At 43.6% G+C, this 18,812-nt stretch overlaps 1 protein-coding gene and 1 pseudogene across 2 annotated transcripts in view; one reads left to right on the forward strand and one right to left on the reverse strand.

Annotated features, from left to right (window-relative positions):
• PRKCH (protein kinase C eta) overlaps positions 1 to 18,812 on the reverse strand; it is a 222,152-nt gene that overhangs the window by 37,384 nt on the left and 165,956 nt on the right. The gene's annotated exons all lie outside the window — the stretch shown is intronic.
• Positions 16,265 to 17,305, forward strand: LOC109547913 (large ribosomal subunit protein uL11-like; annotated as a pseudogene).

The raw sequence follows: 18,812 nt of genomic DNA on the forward strand, positions 1-18,812 counted from the left end.
GTAATTTACTTTTATTACATTTTATACAAGTATTGGTCCTAAATGGATTGGAAAGGAAGAAAAATCCACTGGTTTACCACTGCAGATAGTTTGAGGAGCTGTGGCTAGCATCTTTCTTCCTTCTTCTCTACTGGGCTTGTCTGACCACTTCAGTCTCACTGAAGCCTCTGTGCCTCAGAAACTTCCTGCGTCCCTTCCTTGGACAAGCATGATGTCTCTCCTCTGTGCTCCAGGGGAATTCGCTGCATACTTCTAATTACAGCATTGATTGCACTGACTGTAATTGTTGTTTTCCCTGCAGGTCTCTCCCATGCTTAATTCAGCCCTCTAACCTCAGAGCAAGGTGCCTGGGCTGAGTGGGCAACTAAGTGCTGATTAAACTGAACAAGCCCTAGTTTTTTACCCTAAACTCTGGTGACATGCCCTTTACCCATACACCCCTTGAGTATAAAATTCTTCTGGCCAGTGTATCTCCCTCAAATACCTAGTTGGTGTTCTGTACATAACGGGTGCTTAGGAAATGAGGAAGAAATAATGGGAGTGCTTTCTGCATTCGGTGGTGACTTCTTCGTGCCACGCAGCCAGTTGTACTCAATACTCTGGCTCTCAATCTCGTCCTAGAGTTAATACAAGAAAGCTGGGCTTGTAGGTTACAACAGCGCATGACTAATGTGTATGCCTGGTGATTAAGCATCCTCACAACAGTGTAGTATTATAACCGGCCAAGACAAATTACCCCTGTACATTTTGCATAAAATTAAAAGGTTAGTCCGGGAAGAAAAGGAATAATAAGATTCCTGAAGTCCTTCATCATTCTGAAAAGCTCATCTGATGTTTTTTGTAAAAGGCATCTCATGGAAAACTCCAAAACCAGAAGGGACAGAATATTACAGAAGAATCGACTTAAAATCTCAGAAAGTCCTTTAAGCCAAAACTAAAGAACACAATTCCGATCATACGGGACCACTTTCTTTTTGAAAGTTGATAAATCCAAAATCGTCACTGGGAGCCAGTGGTTCTCTGCATTTTCCAGAGAAGGCAGTCTGAGAACACATTTCCTGAACCTCAGCCTCTTGGGTTCTACTCCTAGATTTTCCCTTTGAAGCCATGGAAAAATTCTCTCCCCTCCTCTCTGCTTCAGAGACCTTTCTTTTAAAATGGTTATGTAATCGCCCACGTTTTCAGGATGTAGTGTATGAAATTATCCCAAGACTTCATGAGGGCTTCTGAAGCCAGGGCTCCTAGGTTCACTTATGGTTAAGAACCAAACAAGCAAGCCCCAGAGACAGAACAAGTGATTTTTTTTTTTCCCTGTTGGAGAAGGGAGTCTTCCTCACTCAAATTAAAAATAAAGGATCAGCTGATGAAAGAAAAATCACCAACATTTAAGATCTGAAAAAAGTGATTATTTTGAAACAGAACATTCTGACTGACTGATGTAGGTAATGTACAAGCCATGGAGTTCCACCCACTCTGATGAACCCCAGTTTCACTCTGAGTTTTACGGCCGTTCTGAACAATGTGTTATCTGCCTATAGGGCCGGGGTCCCGTTGACACAGAGGTGAACTCGGAATGTTTGGTCTGGGTTACGTGACACATTCCTGGCCAGGAAGGTGGTGCTCTCTCTCCTCCTGTAACTTTCCATCAATGCAAACGAGGTCACAGAGGCCGGGAGGCAGCAGCGACAGGTCTACATGGGAGAGACTCATCAGCCGAGGCGGGGCTCGTGCTTTCTCTTCTGCAAAAAGCGTTCACACCATCCTGCTGGCACACGTCGGGGAGGCCACAGATGAGTCGAGACACCCTCCAAGCCATTGCTCTGGGGATGCCTTTTCTTCCTTGCACGGCTCAGGAGGCAAGAAGCTTCCTCTGCCCTTCCAGGCCCTCAGAGGTCAGGACTCAGGGCCATCAGAGAGGTTCTGCCTGTTCTGGGCTGGGAGTGGCCCCAGCAGCTCCTGACTTCTGGCTGGAGCCGAATGTGACAGGGGTGAGTGGCCTGAGGGCGTGTCCTTTCCTAGGGACAGCGAACATGGCCCGCCCTCTTGGAGCCACCGGGGGACGCTCTGGAGTGGGCATTCCAGAGACATCTATTCACTCTGCCTGTTGCTCACCTGCCCAGTATTGGCTCTCAGGGAGCAGAGCGACAGAATTGATCATTCTAGGTCCTAACCGGATGGAGACTGTTAACTCTCCCATTGGCTGGGGTGGGGAGAAACCCGTGGGATAGGTGAAAAGGGGAAACTCAGGGATACTATTTGCAGGGGCTCCACCTGAATCCTTAAACCGAAGTAAGACGGGAGTTCACTGAGTGGGACTACGTTGTCAGGTAAATTCCAAAGCAGCTAATAAACACAGTCTTCCTCACGTCTCTAACCACTCCTAAGTGTCTCCTTTCTGGGCCCCTCCTCCACCCTCCCTTGAAGGGTAGGCGGCTCCCTGAGGTTCTGTTCTTGGCCCTTGCCTGGGTTTATTTCCAGCACAGCTGCTAGACCATATGGCACCTTTGTGCAAATTAGAGAAAGGCACCCTTTTCTCAAGACGTGTTACCACCATTGCCTAGGAAATTCATAGTCATCACACACATTATCACAGACTCTGACGGAGGGGCATTCCCTGGAGTTGCTCAGCACACGGTCTGGCCAGTTGTGCAGTGGAAGCCCATGGATTCAAATATCACCCTGGACAGATGGCTCCCAAGTTGAAACCTCTACCCTGACACCTCTCTCTGGAGATCCAGAGATGCCTGAGAAGTCAGCCATTAACTGATTTGGGGGCAAAGCTACCAGGGATGTGTCAACCCTTCAAACCCAAAAGGATGAAACTGGACATTACCCACTGCTGTCTTCACTCAGTTAAAACTTATAAAGCAGAAACTAACACACCACTGCAGAGCAATTATACTCCAATAAAGATGTTAAAAAAAAAAAAAAAGCTTTAGAGTTCTCTGCGGGAAATCTCGGAGTCATCTTGAATGCCTACTCCTTGGTCTCCATATGCAATTCACCAGGGTCCTCTCAGCTTTCCCCCCACTCCATCTCCCATCCCTCTTCTCTCTCCATCACTGGCACTGGCTTGCTTCAAGTCATGACTAGGTCTTGCCTGACTTACTCCAAGGACTCCTACCTGAACTCCTGGCTTCTGGACTCGCTCCTCTGCACTCTATTTCACACAGCACACTTATTTCCTATTAGTCTCTTTTCTCCAAAGCTTCTGATGGTTTCAACTGACAGGCCAATAAAACCCAAACCTCCTAGCCCACATCCAAAACCTTCCACGTTCTCACCCCAACTTACCTCAACTGCCACCCGCCCCCTGCTCTGGTCCCTCAATCACATTGAGTCCTCATGATTCCCCAGCACAGGACACTTCCTGCCCCCAGGCCTCTGCCCCTACTGTTCCAATTACCTGGAAAGTATTTCCGTATTTTGCTGCTAACTAAAAACCTACGGCTCAAGTGCCATCTCTTCTCCAAAGCCTCTGCATCAGAATTAACAGCTTCCTTTCCTGTGTTCTCATCGCATTCTGTTTTCGTTTCACTTTGACCATTTATGGTACCATGCCTTAAGCTGTCAACTTATGTATGTATTTGGAGCCCCCAGTAGACTAAAGCCTTGAGGGCAAGGACCCTGTTTTATGTATCTTCTGGTTTTCAGAGCCAAACCCAGTACCAAGCAGATGTGCAGGACATACTGAATGAGTAACTGAATGAGTAACTGAATGGTGGAGACGGCTCCTTCATGGTCAAACAAAGGCCACGGAAAGACTTAACGATGGTCTACTCTGAGCCTGCATGTTGCAAACCCCAGCCAAACAAGGGAAAATGAGTGCACCACAGTATGTCAGGTGGGGTGAAGGGTACTTTCCAAACCCAAAGGTCCATTTAAGACAAACATGCATTGATGCCATAACTCACAACCTGCATCAAATGTGATTCCTGGAAACCAAAAGCTCTTGGCAGGGGGCTGAGGCTTGGCACCTTGGAAGAGAGTTGGCAGGGCTTGGGGTTCTTTCTGAAGTTCCCTTCTGCCTCTGCACAGCTCTCCAGACCCTGGACTGACGCAGCCCTACCGCCCATGTTAATAACACATTACAGGAATCTGGGCATGACTCAGAATAATGCTCACCTTGGGAAGGTGAGAACGTGGATGGGAAAGAAGTACCGCCAAATGGGATGCTTACGAATCTAATTAGTAGCACCGTCTTGAGAGCAGAGCAAAAAAACTGACTATACGTTCTGAGTGCAGTAATACCCTCAAGCTCCACTCTTTGAGACACATTTACAGACATGAGAAATCCATCTAAGAAAGACCATTTACAACATAGGGTCTCACGTGTGAGACAAACCCAACCACCTGACCAGCATTTTTTCACCTTTATCCTATGTAATGCCAAACCTCCTCTTATCTGAGACTGGGTTCCCCCATTTGGGTGAAAGAAGTGACCAGGAGCACAAATCTACCAAGACAGAAACTGGGGAGGGGTAGACTGACTTTGCTTTTCTGACACAGTGGAAAATGTGGGTGTCTGCACATACCACTGCCCTTATATTCTGTCCTCACGCAGAAGCCTGACTAGCACAGAAAAAAAAAAAGGAAGAGCTTTCAAAGTCAGCTGATCATACGCTTTTCTGGCCATCTAGATTCTTGCTTCCTGGATAGATGTCACTAGGATGGCCTTAATAATATCATTAACCAAGCCATCCTCCATCACTGTGCCTAGAGAGCGGGAAAAAAACCACACCCCTATCAATACCTAGAGAAGAACAAGACTCCAACCTCTGTATTACCTTGATGCTAAGATCTGTGCCCACTCCATCCCCTTTAATGATTTTGCAACAGGGGAGTTTCTTGAAACTAACGACAAAAAAACTTGCCAGTTGCCAGTATCCTCATTTTCATCATATCAGATACCATCAGCATCTTGTGATCTCTGGTTACTTGGAATCAAGGATATACAGTAATTTTCAGTAGGCATTCCCCTTGTCAATAGCTGTGTTAAAGGCTGGGGGAACCAAAGGGAAGGAGCTACGAACAGGGAAATTACGACTTATGCATATTGATTCACCTTCAAGGAAAACAGAGTCTAGGTAATTCCATTTGGAGACACCAGTGCCTTAAAAGAGGCTTTGTGGAAGGCCACTGGCTGCAGGAACTTTCCTACTGCATTAAATGTCTGTTCAGGAGGAGTCGCTGTGTGGCCAAAGGGAATAAGAGGCAGTCAGGTTCCTTCTTAGGGGTTGTCTTTTTTCTTTCTTTCTTGGTCTGAGAAAGAGCCCCATGGAGCCATAAGGCAGGTGACTGATAGCCTCTCCCATCCTGCATGAAAGTCTCGGTTAAGGATAGTGTCTGGTTTTCTAGGAGACTCACTCTTGGCACTGAAGAGAAATTTTCTGGGAGAGTGGCAGGGGGTGGGTGATGGCTAAAGAAGAAGGGAAGATGAGCTTTCCAGAAGACAGCCCACTCAAGAAGCCAAGGCGTTCAGACTTGGCTTGGAAGGGTCATCATCGCCCACTCGAAGGAGCCTGCAGTCCAGGGCTGGCATGTATGGTAACACCACGTACCCCCCCGACAACCCCCAGCTGGGGCTGGGAAACTTCCACAGCCCCTCTGATTGGAGGCCCGGGGCCACAGCGTGGTGGAGTTCCTCCTGCTGACTCACGGGAGCTCCACAGAAGTGTGTAGAAATTCCATCATGAAAGATGATCTTTGTGACACTTCTGCCAGTGCTGGGATATTCCATCAGATTTCCTAGAGCAGACTCTGGCCTCCATCCAAACTCTGGAGGGATGGCTCAGTGTTTCCAAAGTGAGGTGGAAAAGCTCCCTGTGGTTGTAACATTCTAATACATACTGCCCTCGTTTCCTCTGAGGACCCACAAGGGGACCTACTGCAATGGAAGACTGAACCAGGCCTGTGGGCACTGATGTGGAGCTAAAGGACATCTGGGAGTTTTGGAGGAAGTGAATGAGTGGCCAGGGCCCGATGTGGTCTGGCCTTGGGTTCCTTGTTTTTCTTTTTTAAACTGAACTTTAGTTGTACAGACACATGAGTTCTATTTGGTTAGAACTGTGGGACTGTAGTGTCCCCTTTGGTCCCTATTCTGAAGCTATTTGAGTCTGAGACCCCGTTCAGCAACAAAAGAAGTGGACAGAGAGGTAGCTGTCTGTCTCTCTCATCTCCCCTTTCTTTAGCTCTATCGAGTAAAACTAAACATGAAAAATGCACTTATTTCCTTCCATGTCATTTTCAAGAGCAATTACTTTTACTTTTTTATACGCTTACACTAGAATACATGCTTCCTGTAGGCAGGGTCCTGGCCTATCTTGGTCACTATGATATCCTTAGACACAAAGTAGGTCTCAATGAATATCTGCTGCATGAATAAATGACTTAACAGATGCATAAATAAATAGATGAATGTGGACCTGTAAAGTTATGACTACTGACAAATTTATCTCTCATGCAAATATATTAAAGTATCATGCAAAGGACATAACACATGGGACTCAGGGGAAAAGCAATTTTCTTCCATGTGTCTTTCAAATGAAGATAGTGACCAATGCTAAAAAGATACTTTTAAACGGTTAATAACTAAATTTCCAATTCATGGCCTGGGAGAGAATAGTCCATGAAAAGAAAATGCTGGGGGAATTCCTTTCCTACAGAAGAGGGACCCTCTAAACTTCTAAAACATATCCTCTTTTCTTTGGTTCTGCCATCTCACAGAAAAAAAAGAAAAAGTTGTAGAATGTGGACACCTCTTTGTAGGGTGACTGTGCAATGTATTGTCCAAAATGGGCCTCTGAGTAAAAGGGGGGCGCTATTCAGGGGGAATCACAGGAGCAGACTGGGGCTTCCCTGGGAAAACTAAGATACGGGGCTGACCTACCTCTTCACCATGTAAGCTACCCACTCAGAGTTAAAGCAATTTCTTGAAATTCTTCTCTTGAAAGTGCTTGTCCTTTCCTGAATTCTTCTCATCTTAACTCTTTGCTGAGTTGTTATCTTGAGAACTCATTCTTAGGAAGTACAGTATCTTGAGCTTCTCTGGGAAGTTATCAGTTCTAGAGTTAACTCTTTACACAGCAGGTGTGACCCAGGCCACCCTTCCTGGATCACGTATCAAGTGAGATACTATGAAAATGCTCTGCAGAGTAAGCCCTCGATGCTTCCTCTTTCTTTTCATGCAAACAGAACATAAAAATATACCATAGCTGCAGCAAACTGAACAAAGCCCAGCGGCCCCTCAGACAGGCTTCGGAGGGAACGTGCTTTTTAACATACTCACTTCCTTTGGTAGTGCCACAGCACAAAGATTACACTCAGCCTTCCCAGCCATAAAAGCTTCAGTTTTTCCCATTCTTGCTGCCAAAGCTGAAATGCCAAGAAATGCTGGGAACTGTGATTATACACACTTCATATTTTACACTCTGAAACTCCAAGGAATAAGCTGTGGAGAACAGAGTCTTATTTCTTAAATGGCAGCTGAACAGATAGGGCACTCAAGCTTTGCGGAGCGCGGCTGAGTATTTGCATGGGGAGAAACAAACAGAGACCTCACAGATTTTTCCCGTCTGTGTGGACCTTCCTGGCATGTGGGGCAGACGTTGGCTAGCTTTTCTCATTTCTTTCTTTTTTGCTATTTTCTAACTTTCTGAATGACTCATCCAGATTCTTACGGGGAAAAAAAAAAAATCAATGCCACACATATAAGTCAGTCATAAGGAAACTCAGCAACTGCCTCTGACAGGTTTGAACCTGTCTCTTTACAGACGAGAAAACAAAGGCCTAAACTGAATCCTCCTTTTTTTAGAGTAGCAATAAAGCGGCCAGCCTGACGGCATTTAGATCTCAGGTTTGCTTTGTCAAAATTTTCCTCCCAAGCTGTAAGTTAAGTCTTAAGTTAATTTCTCCGCTACAGAGTATTTTTCTGAATTCCAGCATCCAGTGTAGGAATTAGAACAAACACACACTAACCAAAAAAACTGGTCTTCCTTCCTCCCTCCCTCCCTCCCTTCCTTCAAGAATTAACACAAGAGCCCTGGGTACCTCACTCAGGAAGGGCTCATGATGGCAAGAGCTGTTCTTCTAAAGGGTGAATTTCATGACTCACTTATCACCTGCTTTCCTCTATTGCCCCCTCCCATTTCTTTGCCAAAGGAGTGTTAAAATCCTCACTCAGGGCAAACTTGGGAGGGGCCGGCTTCTCACTGCTTGGATTAAACGAAGATTTAACACCCGCTCTTGCTTAATTCACAAGATCTGGAAGGCTTCCACATGTTTACAGAGCATAAGAGCTCACGTCTGATTTTTTTTCCTCCCTTTGCCAGTGCCTGCTCCAGTGCTTTGCAGAGAAAGGGGTTTGAGAAGCTGCTGGTAAATGACCACTGTGCACCAAAGCAAAGCGAGCACCACGCAGCCAGCGTGGACATGAGTGCCGCTGCTCCTTAATCCCGTGATAAACATAACCACTGATGCAGCTGCACGACGTGTAGGGCTGGAAGTAAATTTCTCTTTGTAGCTATATAACTGCAATAAACTTTTATAAGCCTGTTGCATGATCTCCACAGACCTGCACAGTTTCTCCAACAAGAGCAGAATTCTTTGCAGGTTTGAACCCTCACCCACAGACCCTGCTTGGAAAAGAGGAGGAGTCTCAAAACTGCTAGCTTTTTTACAGGAGTTTAGATCTGGTCTTTCAAAAGGCTTAGGAAATCTTCAAGTGTATCCTATAGCACCATTTGTTTTTCGATAGGAAACATAGAGCTTGTGTATATGTAAACCATTTCTGGCAGGACATACAAGAAATGGGTAACTGGTTGCCTTGAGAAAGAGAAATCAGGAAGCTGGACTTAGCTTTCACTGTAATCTTTTTAGAATAGCTCAATATTTCTTTTTTTTATCATATGTATGCATTAACTCATCTAATTAAGTTACATCGACACTGCTCTTTAGTCAATAACTAATACCCTGTTGATACCCATCTTCATATCATTTATCTCTCCCAATGTGTTCCTCTGGACAAGCTCAGTAGCTAGAAATAAAACAGAAATGAAGAGAAGAAAGAAGAAATATTGCTATACCATGTGCCAGAAATGGAGGGATACCAAATGAAAATGAACAAGGAAACCAAAGCTCTGGATGCCAAGCCCTGATAGAGCCATGACAAATGAGAGAAAGAGCCTGAGGATCTTGGCTCTTCATCCTGCACCCCCTGGAAAACATCCCTTCCCTTGCTGACAATTCCCTTTCACTCCCTACTGACTGATTTCTCCTCTTCCTCTGCCCATCCCCCACTCCTTTTGCTTATTTCATTTAAAAATATTGGTTCTCAAAAATCACAAAGGTAACACATGCTCACTACAATCAGTGTGATATAATATGAAGATACCTATCGAAAAATTAATAACTGTCCACCCCATCCCAAACTTGTTTTGTATCTGCTCTCCCACAACTTCTTCCATGCACATATCTATGTACAGTTGGGTTTTGCTACCTTTTTTATTTTTAAGCAAAAAATGGGACTTAAATGAGCATATGAACCATTTAACTTATTTTTCTCACTGATTTATCTATCAGGAAAAAACCACCCAGGTGAATAAATGTAAATCTAACTCATTCACTCTTTCAATAGTTGTATAATATTCTGCAGGGTATACTGTAATTTATTTAACCTTTCCTTATGAAATCTGTCCACCTCTTAAATGGGTTCACTATTCAAGTTTCTTCCCTGGGTCATTTTCTTCTTTATAACTGATAACATGTATGGAGAATTAACTGATACCAGATATGGGGATAAACAAGCAGCATGAATTGAATTCTCAAAATAACCTCATGGGATAAGCAGAACTGTCATCCCCATGTTATAGATTAGGAAACTGAGACTTAGAGGAATTAAAGAGTTTACCCAGTATCACAGAGCTAGTACACTGTGGAGGTAAGTTTCAAATCCAAGTTTGATTCCAAAGCCTTGCTCTTAACTGTAAGTCAATACTGCCTCATTTGCACACTGTTGCCACGCAATCAACCTGGAGCCTATGGCCACTGTCTTCAGCGGTAGCCTGGTATTTACAACTTTGAGATGGGTCAGTTGACTAGGCGTTCCACAGGTACCTCTAACTCGAGGTGTTCAGGTCTTCATCTCCCCCATCCCCACACCTGTGCTCATCCTCTGCCTCATCTTTGCAAAAGGAAACTCTGAAGAGCCTATTTTTTTTTTTCCTTTGCGGTATGTGGGCCTCTCACTGTTGCGGCCTCTCCCGTTGCGGAGCGCAGGCTCTGGACGCGCAGGCTCAGCGGCCATGGCTCACGGGCCCAGCCGCTCCACGGCATGTGGGATCTTCCCGGACTGGGGCACGAACCCGTGTCCCCTGCATCGGCACGCGGACTCTCAACCACTGCGCCACCAGGGAAGCCCTGAAGAGCCTATTCTAAAGTCACATCAACAATCAACTTCCCACCATGCCTGCTGCCCCTATAATCAGCATCAACAAAATTCAGTTAAAGCCCAAGTCTTATTTAAGAGGAATAACGTGAGCTATTAACATCACAACTCACTTTAGTTAACCAATTACTAGTTATGACGCTGCTGATCTTACTAGAGAAGAATGCAACACATCAAACAGATACTGAATCAAGAATGAAAAATTACATGGATGGCTTATGATTGCTCAGAAATCAGTGATTGCAAAAAGATAACCAGAATGAACAATATCACACTAATCACATTTCCTTCTTTGACAGGTAAACTACGTTGGAAGAACCAGATTGCCTCCAAATATCTAAAAGGCTTTCTTGTAGAAGATTTGTGTTTTTTCAGTTTCCTCCTTATAGGTGGTTCAGAACCAGTGAATGGAAGATACTGAGAGATACTGTTTGGGTCAATACAAAGGTGAAATTTCCAAGTCATTGATGCCTAAAAGTGGAGGGAACAAGTTCCTTTTTGTTTGGAGGTGTTTAAATATAGACAAAATGACCACTCAGCAGGCTATTAGGTATTCATGCTTTGAAAAAGAAGGGTATATAACTGTGAACTCCCTTCCAATCCCAAGGTTCAAAAATCGTGTCAGTGGGACATGGATCAGGGAAGTATCAAGAATGTACCACAGAGATTCTATATGTGAAAAAGCAGGTTTGGAGGGATATTCTGAAGGTTGGAGGAGCAGTGCCAAGGGAGGAAAGAGAAATGAAAGGTCATACAGTCAAACTGCCACCTTCCCATTTTGAGCACCATGCACGCACTTTGGGAACCGGATCCCTCAGTGACGTCATTCTCCAAGGTGTGGGGCAGTTTGCCTGTCAGTTTCACTCACTTTTCTTTGCAGCTGAACCCAGAAATTCATCAGTGTCTGGGCATTTTTGCCAAATGGTAACAGGGTGCTTGCACCAAGTTATATTTCTTCTTAGGAAGTTTGCTGATAAGTAAAATTTGACGTTTGCAAGACAATGGAAAAAATTCCACCTTCAGGCAGACTATTTAACAAAAGGCAAACAGTAATAATACCACGTTCCGCTTAGCTATTTCTCCTGCCAGGCTTAAGTACTGGGATCCAGGAGGAGGACTTGGTCTCAACACAACTGGAAAACATACCCTCCAAGACTAACATACACGGCTCAGTGAGCCAAAAGAATGACAATGCCCTCATCTAATCCGCAGCTGTTCTCTCGCGTCAATCCATGGTGTGTTCAACTCCAGCAGGTACTATTCTCCTCAGGGCTGAAATTATTTCCAGGTAGATTTTGTACTATCAAGTAGTTGCAAAGCACCTTGCTTCACATAATAGGAAATGTTGAAAATTGAATAAACGTATGAATGAACCACTGCGATGGACTGAATGGCTGCATACCTCCCAAATTCATATGTTGAAGCCCTGACCACCCCATATTTGGAGATGGGGCCTCTGGGAAGTAATTCAGGTTAGATACGGTCATGAGGGTGGGTCCCCCATGATGGGATTTGTGCCTTTATAAGAAGAGACGTTAGAGAGCTTGCTTCTCGTCTCTTCTCCACCAGGCATGTGAAGATACAGCAGGAAGGTGGCTGTCTGCAAACCAGGAAGACAGGCCACACCAGACACCAAAATGGCCAGCATCTTGCTCTTGGACTTCCCAGATTCTACAAGTATAGACATAAATTTCTGTTGTTTAAGTCATCCAGTCTATGGTGATCATTATGGAAGCCTGAGTAGACTAGGATGATGACTCACAGACAAGGAGTGATCACAGCCTGAAGGCCAAGGCTTGACAGAACTTAACTGGTACAGCAGCAGCAAGGTACCTATTTTTGATATAATCACGTTGCAAAACTCGTATTGGGGTATATTCAATATCATATTTGAGATTCCCTTTTGAAAATAATATTTTTAATGATTAAAAAGACAATGTTTGTTCAATGTAGAACATTTGAAAAGCATTAAAAGGGAAATAAAAACCACCTACATTCCCTCAGATACTCAGACAACCACTGTTGATGTGCTGATAAACATCCTCTTGAACTATTTTCTCTACAGAGAATAAAGCTGACAAGGAATGAGGTCTTCTGGGGGGCTTCTTCTGAACCATGACCATCACTGCACTCACAAAGTCACCTTAAAGAACCCCATCCTCTTACACTCACAAGGACATTGCTGAGAAGTGGTTTTGTTTTCAGGATCCTAATATGGATATGCACATCCTATACTATCTATATAGAATCAACACTGGTTGCCTATAGGGGTGATTAGGGATTAACTGAAAGGAGCACAAGGAAACTTTCTGGGATGATGGAAACGTTCTATCTGTTATTTAGAGAATTGATTACATATTGTGTACACTCATCAAAACCTATCAAATTGTACACTTAAGATCTACAGGGGTGGGGGTGGCGTGAAGTGGAAAGACAAATACAACCCACTGGGTAACACCAATACTCATCATTAAAACATGTGCTCTGATGCATTTTTCCAAAGAATGTTCAAAAGGTGAACATTACTGAGCATGTACTACATACCAGGCTCTGGGCTAAAGGCCTCACATGCACCACTCAGGTGTGCATTTCTAGGATCTGCATTTTATCAATGAAGAAACTGAGGCTTATAGCGGTTACGTAACTTGCTCAAAATTCCACAGCTCGGAAGTGGCAAGGCAGAACTGGAACCCAGGTCCCTCAAACCCCAGGAAAAAAAGTTATAATAACACGCATGCCTTTTGACTCAGCAGTAATACCTCCAGGAATCCGTTCCAAGAAAAGAATCAAAGACGGATCCAAACAGATGTGTACAAGGATATAATAAATTCACCATTATTAATAAATCAACTTAAAGGTACTATAAATTAAGTAGGTCCATATGGTAGACCACTCTGTATCATGTAATATTAGGTTTAAAAGAGAATGTAAATGACTTTCATGATAGGGGAAAATGGTCATGACAAATTAAGTGAAAAAAAAATCAGGTTAAAAATGTATATACAGTATGACCTCAATTTTGTTTCTTTTTTTTTTAAAGTAAATACATTTTAAAACTCTAAGGAAATATATCTGAAGAAAATGATTATCTTTCAGTGGTAGGGTTATAGGTTATTTAATTTTAAATTTTCAACAGTTACTATATGTTACTTTTGTAATTAGAGAAGAATCAATTTTATTTTAAAAATAAAAAACACGGGGAAAATCATTGCTCTCACTAACGAATGTATACCCGTATACCCAAGACTGTATATACACATCTTTATGAGAAAAATATCTTTGTACAGCCCCTTAATAATTTTAGGGTATTGATGATATTCGATAACTTACACATAACTGTAAAAAAAGTGAAATCACCAGGATTTCTAACATAGTCATATAGGTAAAATATACATGATAGGTTTAAGGAACTTACAAAACAATGTCTGATTTGTAAAAATGATCTTGAAGAAGATTTTACCTTTCCTTTTAGCAGAAAGGCATAAAAAAATGGAACAGATTACTGTTGAAGTCCTCTGAACATAGCAGACAGACCTGATGTAAATCTCAGAGGAATTAGAATCACCTAAAGCAGAAAAGTATACAACTTAAGTTTTCTACAAATTCTATGGATCTAAGTCATCCAGTGTAGAAGGGTCGTGGCAGAGACCACCACTGTTTCTCAAACCCAAGTACCGTACAGCTCCTTTTGAAAGAACATGTGAAGAAACACTGATAGACATGTCTTTTCCTATGAAATATCTTTCACTTGAGAATTACAATTACAAGGAAGAAATTTTTTCTTTATAGTGAGTGAAAGATGTATGTTATCATCAAAATGAAAATCCAAAATTTTTAAATCCGTAAGAATTAAAACGATCATTTGAAAAATACTATTATGGATGCTCAAACATTCTTCTCAGTAGGTCAAATTCTCAAAAGGCATTCATTTATAAAAAAAAAAAAAAACGACCTTGATTTCTCAGCAAATCATGGGTTTGGACCAGTATAATAGTGGTGATAGATACTGAGTTAAAGAGGCATGGTTCCTGCTCTCACGAGGCAGCCCATACGCAGAGAGGCATAGGCCAGGAAGGATGCTGAGGGAAGGGTATTACAGGACACCGTGCAAGCAGAGAGGGTGGGCACCCAACCCAGACGGAGATGGGGGGCAAGGGGGTCCAGGAGAATTTCCCATTAGAGGTGACAATCTAAGCAGAGACTGCAGGGATCAGCAGGCATTCCCTTGGCAGAGAGAGGGAGAAGCGTTCCAGGCAAAGGGAAATGCATGTCCCAAGGCCTGGAGGTTGGAGGAACTGGCACCTTCCTGGATTCAAACCTGAGGTGGGATGATAGAGTTCCACCACAGGCTGCATGACCTTGAGAGAGTTACTTCCCAGAGCCTCAAGTTTCCTTATCTGTAAAAGAAGGTTGACACCATTTCCTTGGAGAGATGTCATAAGAAGGCAATATTAAATAGGTACAACTCCTTTACAGAGGTGTTTGTCCTCATGAGATAAATGCTCAGCACACATGGCTATTATTCTGTGTGGCAGAATCAGGGAGAGAGCTCGGATCATCTCCTCCGCTCTGCCCCATACCTCTCTGTCCAGCCATCCTTGACCTCAAAGAGCACATGCCCCTCCCACAGTGTCCCTGCCGTTCCTTCCACCCAGAATGCTTTTCCCCCCGTTATTCATAGAGAGCCTGTTTCCTCGCATCCTTAGGTCTCTGCTCATCTGCTCAAAGAGCCCTTACAAGAGAAGCCTTTCTTAATCCTCTGTGTAAACAGTAAAACCATTGTCCTCAAACTTTATCTTCCCTGACATAGCTTTTTCTCCACGGAGTTTATCACCCCGACACTCAACATACTTGTTGCTTGTCTGACTACCTGTGCTAGAATTTAAGCTCCTGGAGGGTAGCGTAGCTTTATTTCCAGAGCTTTGAACAGTGCCTGGCCCACGATGTGTACTCAACACCTAAGTGTGAAAGGAATGAGTAAGTAACCCAAGCTAGAGGGCGAGGCCTTCCTTTATTCTTCTTTTAGTCTCTGAAGGTGTGACATAAAGCTTTGCATTAAGTAGGCATTTGTTTAACTGTACAACTGAATCACTTTTTACAAATGGCAGTGTTCATCTGGTACCTAAAGATCAACGATTATATTTTTAGAGCTTAGCAAATGAATCCAAGATTGTGTTTAATTATAATGAAGCAGTAGATTGCTGGATCAATTTGGTGGGGAATACAGCAAGACTGGTGGTCTGATTTCATTAGCCAGTGGAATCAATTAACACATGTATCAATTAGTCCCAAATAACCACAGCCTTTGTTCATGCAAAGGTCAAACACGGATGATGTATGCCAGGATCAGTATTCTGATCTAATAAGTGAAGTGCAGAAACAAAGTGTTTCAGGGCTGAAATTTCTTTCTGTCATTAATCTGGATCCTTGGAGAAACTGTACCAGGATATTTACTCCAGTGATGGTCCAAAAATGTTCTTGAATCGCCCCTCAAATGAACAAAAGAAAATTTTGCTTCAATACCAGAAAAAGTAAACTCAAAATGAGTTCGACTGTTTCCCCTATACATTAGAGAGGCAGCTGACATTTAAACAAGATGCAACAGTATAGTCTTCAAGTTTTACAATATGTCCCCAGTGCTCCAGGGCTTCCTAAGGCAACTATCTTAAGGACTTATGATAACTACATGGTAACTATATTAACTATACATGATATCAAAATATGGCTAAAATGCAAAGAAAATTATTTGGCTTGAAAGGAAAGCATAATCAGATTTAGTTTACTGTAAAAAGATTGGTCCCCTTTCAGCTTTTGGCTCAGAGGAGGCCAGGGCGCAACTTTCTTCATTCATCCTGAATCCCGGTTCATCTGACACCAGCTGCCTCCACCATGCTGCCTAAGTTCGACCCCAACGAGATCAAAGTCGTATACCTGAGGTGCATTGATGGGGAATTTGGTGCCACACCTGCTCTGGTCCCCAAGATCGGCCCCCTGGGTCTGTCTCCAGAAAAGGTTGGTAATGGGCTTCCCTGGTGGTGCAGTGGTTGAGAATCTGCCTGCTAATGCAGGGGACATGGGTTCGAGCCCGGGCCTGGGAGGATCCCACATGCCGCGGAGCAACTAAGCCCATGAGCCACAACTACTGAGCCTGCGCGTCTGGAGCCTGTGCTCCGCAACAAGAGAGGCCGCGATAGTGAGAGGCCTGCGCACCGCGATGAAGAGTGGCCCCCGCTTGCCACAACTAGAGAAAGCCCTCACACAGAAACGAAGATGCAACACAGCAAAAATAAATTAATTAATTAATAAACTCCTACCCCCAACATCAAAAAAAAAATGTTTGGCATTTAAAACAAAAAACAACAACAACAAAAAAAGGTTGGTAATGACATCACCAAGGCAACTGGTGATTGGAAGGGTCTGAGGATTACAGTGAAACTGACCATTCAGAACAGACAGGCCCAGATTAAGATGGTACCTTCTGCCTCTGCCTCTGGTCATCAAAGCCCTCAAGGAATCACCAAGAGACAGAAAGAAGCAGAAAAACATCAAACAGAGTGGCAGCATCACTTTTGATGAGACTGTCAACATTGCATGACAGATGTGGCATCTATCTTTAGCTAGAGAACTCTTTGGAAGCATCAAAGAGATCCTGGGGACTGCCCATCTGTGGGCTGCAATGTTGACGGCTGCCCCCCTCACAACATCATAGATGACATCAACAGTGGTGTGGTGAAATTCCCAGCTACAAGAACTACAAAGAAAAATAATTTAATAAAGGATTATTTGACGATCCCCATGCCTCCAAAAAAGATTGGTCTTCAGAGGGTTGATTTTTACAAGCCACAACTCCAATTTCTGTGAAGAATTCTCTATTTTTGAGGACGCATCACAAGCAAAGTTTCAGCTCAAGCCCATGCTACAGAGAAAGTGCAAATCTGCTGATAGCATGTATGCAAAGAATAATCTCTATCGACGTGGCATGTTTCAAGGAGCTTTCACATTTCCACCTGACTGGAGCTTCATCAACACCCTACAGGAAAGCTATGTCAATGGTACCCCATTGGACAGAAGGGCAAACGGGCTCAGAGTGTTCAGCCACCCACCCACATCCTCAGGACCAGTATGAAGCAGGGCTGGGACTAGCACCTAGGTCCTTCTGAAAACCAGGCCCAGCATTCTTTCAGTTCAAAGAATATATGCTGCCTCTCAAACTTACTTTAAAATAAGTGATGCTTTTCTATTTTTTTTTGTAGCATTATATTTTAAATGGAATTTTACTTTGGGGACACGTACTCTAAATGATGCAGTATATCAGTATTTTGTGTAACCACACAGCCAAATTTAGGCGGCTTCCCAATGGGGCCTGATTCCCTAGGGTTCTGTCTTTAGCTCAGTGTTCCATTTAAGACACTGTTGTTGGATGATCTCATCCAGTCCTATGATCTGAACTAACAGCTATGTCCTGATGACTTCCAAATATTTAGTTCCGGCCCCCCTTCACTGGGCTTCAGACTCAAACCCATCTGCCCATTTAGCATTTCCACTGGAATGTGTCTCAAGTACCTGACATCTTATGTTTCTAGTTCTCATCTTCATCTTCTGCTGAGATCTCTTCCAAGGCTCATGGTCTCTCCTAGCTAACGGTACCATCCATCATCTATTCAAACTTCTAACTAAATACCTAGCAATGACCCCAGGTTTCTCATTCATGCCCTGGGTCCACCTAGTCACTAAGCCCTGTCTGTTCTACTTGCTGGTATCTCATAAACGTATGCCCTTCTCCTCAGCCCTACCGTCAATATCTTAGTTCAGAGCCTCCTTATCTTCTTACCCAGAGCACCGTAACAGCCACAAACTGAACCTTCCCCTGCTGCCCACATGCACATGTCCACACACTCCCCCCACCCCTGCCAAATACATGTAAAACATAAATCCACTCACTCATGTCATGCAACTTGCTGAAAATTCTTCAAAGACTCTCCTTTACCTGCTACATAAAGCCAAATCTCCTGGTATGAAATCTGTACCTGACAGTGCAGGTTTTCTATCAAATAACTATTCTCCTTCTTTTTCCTTAATAAGAGAAACTCAATTTTTAGTTAGAACATAGCCATGTAGTAATTTCCTAGCCTTCACTGAAGCTAGGTACAGCCATGTGACCAAGTTCTGGACAATTCCATGGTAAGTATTGTGTGGAAGTTCAGGAAGGATCCTTAAAGAAAGCTGACTCAGCTGGAAGGAGTGCCCTTTGCCCTTCTTACTGCCTGGAACTGGAATACAGAGATGACTTCTGGAGCTGCAGCAACCATCTTAGACCATGAGGTGACCTTGGAGACGGCAGAATAGAAAAGATAGAAATCTGCGTCCC

The sequence above is a fragment of the Tursiops truncatus genome, chromosome 2 (genome assembly GCF_011762595.2).
Source record: "Tursiops truncatus isolate mTurTru1 chromosome 2, mTurTru1.mat.Y, whole genome shotgun sequence".
Taxonomy (NCBI): domain Eukaryota; kingdom Metazoa; phylum Chordata; class Mammalia; order Artiodactyla; family Delphinidae; genus Tursiops; species Tursiops truncatus.